The sequence below is a fragment of the Austrofundulus limnaeus genome, unplaced genomic scaffold, assembly GCF_001266775.1.
Source record: "Austrofundulus limnaeus strain Quisiro unplaced genomic scaffold, Austrofundulus_limnaeus-1.0 Scaffold2, whole genome shotgun sequence".
Lineage (NCBI taxonomy): Eukaryota > Metazoa > Chordata > Actinopteri > Cyprinodontiformes > Rivulidae > Austrofundulus > Austrofundulus limnaeus.
In genome coordinates this window covers 8,073,814-8,080,363 of record NW_013952404.1, presented here as the reverse complement: position 1 = coordinate 8,080,363, position 6,550 = coordinate 8,073,814, and the positions used below count along the sequence as shown (strand labels likewise).

General features: G+C 41.1%; 1 long non-coding RNA gene across 1 annotated transcript in view; it reads right to left on the bottom strand.

Moving 5' to 3' along the window:
• Nucleotides 1-545: 545 nt before the first annotated feature.
• Nucleotides 546-6,550, bottom strand: part of LOC106521785 (uncharacterized) — a 59,107-nt gene continuing 53,102 nt past the window's right edge. The window contains exon 3 of the long non-coding RNA XR_001310709.1: nucleotides 546-980. This is a non-coding gene — a long non-coding RNA (uncharacterized LOC106521785). The remainder of the gene's footprint in view (nucleotides 981-6,550) is intronic.

Here is a 6,550-nt window from a genome sequence, read left to right as displayed (position 1 = left end):
CATAAAAACACATACAAGCCCAGGTAATATACATTTTTTTGATTGTTAACACAGATGTTCCAGTCATATAGGCAGAACATATACAGTATATGTTTTTTAATTAGAGGAATAAAGAATGAGACAGAGACAAGCTAGTGTATAAAACAGCGACTTAAAGTTATTGGCCACATAGGAATGCAAATGTGTTTGTTTTTCATTAGTTTGGCAGGAATCATCCTTCATGCAGACTTCTGCCTAGAATCCTTTTCTTTTYGTAACATAATTTGAACTGGCTGAAGGATGAATGTTTCATTCCAAAATCTGAAGCTTTCATATGAATCATAACTGTGTTTTTTTTTATTTCTCTGACAGCATTCTGTCTGTTCACAAGTGTGRAGTGATTACCTTTCACATCCATTTTCATCAGAAAATCTAAAAACATTTCACCTTATTCTTCCACTGTTCTCTCTTCTTGCAATTGGAACCAGCCCTTAATAAATATAAATTGCTAAAACTCTTGGAAAGCCCTCTTACATTCCACAGACATGCACAATGCTAGTATTAGAGCTGTAAAGCTATAGAGCAGAAAAATGGACCACAATAAAACGTTTATTTTCACAGGTTTTGGAAAACGATGTATCATCGCCGGATAAGTGTTCTTGCTAATACCAGCCCATATCGTCCAAAGTTTGCTACAGATGCTGGCAGGTCAGGCCTGAAATAATTATTGGAGCCAGGTCCCACTGGACCGATTTCCAGTAACACTCCTACATAGAAATGGAACCAGAGCTGGYGTTGAGGCTGAGACTGGGGCTCGGAGCTGGCGGTATGCTGTCAGAGGASTGGTGCCAAAAAAAGGCCCAAAAAATTATTACCAGCACTGGGTCCTCGCTGAGGTCCAGCATTCTGCTCCAGCTGGAGGAGTCGAGACTGGCAGTGATGTCACGAGACAGGGTGGCTTGATTGTCCTTTTGCCAAAGTTAGCCACATCCCACCTGGAACTAATAACATAAAATCATTGTCATTAGGATGGAAATAATATTTTTCCCCAAAGTGGCAAAACATAGAAAATCACAGATCTACAGGAAGTCCTAACATTAAAACTTTTTTGTTTTCCTTTGATTGATCGAGTCTTTTCAAAACTAAGACAATTATCAAACTACCGGTAAGCATTTTTACTTTGCTCAGCATCTCCAAATCACCAGGAAGTGGACAAAAAATATGARGAAGAGCTGAACCAAACCACAGCTTCCAAACTAAACCACAGTTTCCTGAAATTTACTGCAGCCATCTTATTAAAGTGAAGATGCCAAAAGTTTGACTTAGTTTGACACAGCCTATTAATCACCTAGATTGGGCTGTTTCAACAGTCCTAACAGTGAAGAAAAATAAAACTTGATGAACACAAAAATGGTTGACAAGATAAATATAACTGCAGTTTGCGTAGTGACTACTTGCATGTCTTCTGTCATCAAATGTATAATTCATTATGCTGGAAGCGCAATGAAATCAACACGCAATCAGTTTTTAGCCATTTCARATTTACAAGGAGCATTGTCATCTTTGTAGTTTGGACCATGCTCTGGGTAGTTTCCCCTCATTCAGGCAGTTTAGAGCCTAAAACCAGTTTTGGTTCAAACATCAGGAAATCATTTCCATGACTTGGCCTCATGGGGWTACATGTCTTTGTGAAGTTATGACAGTGAGAACTACTTATGAACTTATGCCTGCAACTACACACATGTTAWTCCACATTAGCTCACATTATGGTTACTGTTACAAATTGTTGATATTGTTGATAGGACTCAGGAGGTTGATAAATTGCTAAAGATGACCGTTTACTTACAATCCTGAGCTTCTGCAAAAAAACACATGCAACCATTTAAATTGCTGGCACCCCTGCATTACAGATGAAAAACAGCTATATCAAGCACTTAAATATGTTCGGAATTCATTAGTGATTTTGTCATAAATAAGTTCTAAAACATTTTTCAATTAAAAATGTGGGGGTAAAATTCAATAAAACCACTAATTAAGCAAGACAGATAACTGTCAAAGAAAAGAAGGCTGACATGTTGTAAGTAGGCTTGTTTCTTATTCCCATAAATATGTTATCCTTGCTTATGCCAGAGCTGGAAGGCTTCCAGCTCGAGCCATGAGACATCTTTTGAGTGGGCTAGTTAATAATGTTTGCCCCCACTGCATCTATCTGTCTGCATCGTAAAAAATGAAGGAGTAAACTCTTGGGAAGTTTTTTTTTTTTTTTTTTGTAGATTTGAAGAAAACTTGCATTTGGTCATGAAGGAACAAAGTCAAAGAAAGTGAAACAAGTTTATAAAAGGGAAGCAAAGTTTGGAACATTAGGCTGGGGTGGGGACAAATACACAAAACAGCAAAGCTTCTGTTTTATTTTTCCACTCTGTCTTATTGATTTTTTTTTTTTATTAACTGGCTGACACTCCCTCATGGTGTACTGTCCTAAAACTGACCAAGCTTGAAATATGACAAGTTTATTATGTCCTATATTGCCACTGGGTACGATTGAGTTACTAGAGCAACAACTGGTCCTCTCCGGTATGGAACCCCCCAACTCCCCCCCCCCACCCCCATCAAATCTAACCCAGGAGGAACCAGGCGTCTGAAGGAGAAAAAGAGAAACTAAAGCTGCTCAAAGAAAAGAAGCTTTCAGGTTTGCGTTGACTCTGGTGACAGGTAAGAGGTGGAGAGAAGAAGCGAAATGARTGGTTGCTGCTGTTTCAGGGTGGGTGGCTGGGGCAGCAGAGAGAGAGGAAGGGCAGGAGGTGAGGCAGACCTAGCAGCGCCGTCACCATCCCCTGCGTGTTTGGATAAGACCCTGGAACATGTGGGGGAATCAGCATGAGGCATCACACCTGGAGGAAAAGACAACTAAATCCAAGCCCCCCAGTACCGTGGGCCCTGGCTCCAACAAGTCTAGCCAGCATCTGGAATGGATATGTGGGGATGCAGCTGACTTCACAACCCCTTTTCGCGGGCGCTTCTCACTCTGCGTRAGTTTAAAACATGCACTGTGAAAGATCATGGTAAAAATAAAGATAGAGCCGAACGAGGATTTGTGTTTAAAAATAAACACTTCTCTCAAAGTTGTTTTTGCTTTTTGTACGGTTTCCAGTGTGCTTGGCAAAATTAAATTGTTTTGTTGTTGAAATAATACATTTTTTTAGTTAAAAACGCAAGACTTCTCTGACCCCCAATATGTTTTTATTTGACTCATGATGGCTTTAACAAGTGTGCAGCAGCCAACAGTTTTTTTCAGTTTGCCTTATCATCTTTTAACATGGTTTCACTTTGTGTTTAATGTTTAAAAGCATATTGTGAAGTTTGTGTTTTAAAGGGATTTTTTTGTTCTGAATTTAAATGAGTAGCTAATTAGTACACACTGCAAAAAAAAGGCACTGGGGTCAAGCCAGTTCAACATGGCCACCTCACCCAACTGACTGTAGAAACTGAAAACATTGCCATAATTCAGTCAGCCATGGGCACTAACACAGCCCCATARGCTCTCAGAGAGGCTGGCTTTTGAACTTTGCACTGATAACAATCTGTACAGTCTTTTTCCTCATTGGCCCATAGGACACGACATCCATGATTTCCAAAAACCATTTGAAATGGGGACTCATCAGAAAGGTGTTGGTTTTTACCCTTGCCGCTTACTTGGAGAGATTTGTCCAGATTCTCTGAATCTTTTGATGATGTTATGGACTGTTGATGATGAAATCCATAAATTCCTTGCAACTGTACATTGAGAACTGTTCTTAAATTCTTGGACTATTTGTTCATGCAGTTGTTCACAAAGTGGTGAAACTTGCCCCACTCTTGCTTGTGAACGACTGACTCTTTCTGGGATGCTCCCTTTATACCCAGTCATGACACTCACCTGTTTCCAATTAACCTGTTCACCTGTGGGATGCTCCAAGCAGGGTTTTTTTTTTAGCATTCCCTCAACTGTTCCAGTCTTTTGTTGCTCCTGTTCCAGCTTTGTTGGAATGTGTTGCAGGCATCAAATTCAAAAATGAGTGACTGTGAAAATAATAACTTTTATCTGTTTGAACATTAAATATCTTGTCTTTGAAGTGCATTCAATAGAATGTAGGTTGAAAAGGATTTGCAAATCATCGAATTAGGTTTTTATTGATGTTGTACTCAACGCCCCATCTTCATTGAAATTAGGGTCGTAAGATCGTTTTAATTTCGAAGAACTTTTGCAGAAGGTGCACAAATKAGGAAACATCCGCACACACCAGGGAAAACCATGATGCACAAAAATGGTTTTACTCATACTGGTGTCGGTGTGTGTGAGAGGTTTGCGAGAGGCCAGCCAAAAGTGTTGTGACTGGAACAATCCCGGCCACAATGCTTGTTTAGAAAGAAGGGCTCACTCATCCAACTAATCAGCCGCTGTGGGTCCTTTCTAATCCCCGCACACAAAGTCAACGGAGCCAGGTTGAGCTGGCGACAGCCGTGATAAGATACTCCAAACGCAGCCTCTTGATCTGCGAGCTGCGGCCTCTTCTCCCACACCCTCTGTCCCCCTTTGTTTCCTCTATTGTAAATCCCAGCGTGACACAGATTTCAAGTTCAGAAGCTTGGCTGCACGGCTGAATCCTTCCACAAAAGTTGGTCAGCGGAGTTGTTTTTGTTTTAGCCTTCCCACTTTTTCCACGTTCTCACAGCACAACATACAAGTCAAAACTAGCTGAAGAAAGCAGCACGCAGAGGAATGCTTACTTTAATGCTGTATTGTTATAGTTTTGGCTAACCTCGCCACAGCTCCTGGTGTGTGAGTCCACTGATAGAAGTATGTGGTAAAACATTCATTAACATTCCATTCATGACCTCAGCATTWTATCCAGAGTGAAGGAGAGCATATATTTGCCTTCGACATCTCTCGCATGGGAAGACGAAAGTGATTATGTGTGTCAGCGTGTGTGTAAACGAGATAGAGAGGCAGAAAGAGGGAAGGAGAGCTGCAAGGAGCTGGATAAAACACAGCTCACTGATACAACATAATCTATGTGGAACCYTGTCTCAATATCACAATATTTCACACGTTTTTACGTATCGCAAACTTGGCAGTCTCCTCAGATGAGCGGAGTTATTTCTGCCTCGCGTGCTGGATGCTGCAGGACGGAGATACAGTTTGCAGCAGCACAGATGGGAGAGGCTGCGGCTCCGGTGCGGCGGTATCACATGCAAAAATGTTTGGTATGTTTTAACACAGATAAAGTTGACATATTCCAAGGCGTTTCACAGACATTACCCATGAAGGAGCAATCGCCCATCTGGCATCGCAGTCCTTCTGAAATCCTCTCTGTCATGCTCAAAGTGAACAGGAGAGACAAAACACTCTCCGCCTGGATATCGGCTCTTATCGAAGCTCTACCTTGGGCCCTCGGTGGATATCAACAAAACATCYCGCTGTAGGCCTCTCAAAAGATAAATCCTGCACTTTATGTCGTAGCTTAGATTTTTATAAACATCTCTTCATGGTTTGATGCTTTACAGGAGCAGTTTAAACGTTCATCCTCGGGGTARGAGCATGGGATTGGATGGCAGCATAGAGAACAAACTTCTTTGCTCTGAGAGCACATGTACAATTTCCTGGTTAGGATCAAATCGATGAGAGTTACAGTGTGTCCTCTTTCTTCCCACGCTCCACTAAAGGAGGATTAATCTGAGGCCTTTATGGGCGGAATGTCAATGAAGTCACTGCTGTACTGCTTCTGTCCACATGATGGTGCAGAGGGCAAGTCTCCCTCTGGARGACATGAAAGCTGACATTTACCTTTAGGTTGTTCCAAGATGTCACTGATACTGATAGTTAAGGCGAGCAAAGCAAGGAAATATTCCCTTGCACCYTGACATTGTTGTGTTTTTAGTGAGTTTTACCACCTAATGCAGCACAAACTCTGTGTGTGTGTGTCCTTCCTGTTTGGATGCAGTCACACCTGTCATGATMTTATCAGACCCCAAACACCTGCTTCACCACAGAAGGTCACCGGCTGTGTAAAAACCTCCTTCTAACGCTGCAAGATCTGAAAATACACTCTGTATGTGTGTGTACATAAATAAAAGAAGGGGCATATTTTTCTCCTAGTCATTAACATGCGGTTCGTGTCACCCTGTATGTGGCTCACAGGTGTCAGGCAACCCTGAATATCATCTGAATGGAGGGAAGMGTCAATAGAGAGAAAGAGTGGAGACATTCACAGTTAAAGCCTGTATCTTCTACAGCAACAAATAAATCTGATCCAAGAAAATCAATGAAGATTGAGGAGCTTAGTGGTGAGGAGGTTGTTCGGCTTTCAACTTATTGTTTTGTCCGTACATTATTTTTAATCTGCATATTTTGTCCTATTAGCCTTTCACACTTCAAAACATTCAGATCATTCAGAATGTGGGTGTTATGACTTTGGGTTTATGCAGCCTTTATAGGTTTTGAAATTTAAGTTGCCTTACATTTAAAAATTCCAGTAGAAATACATTGACATTCCTTCAAAACTAATGTTTTGTCTTCTAAGATAACTTATGA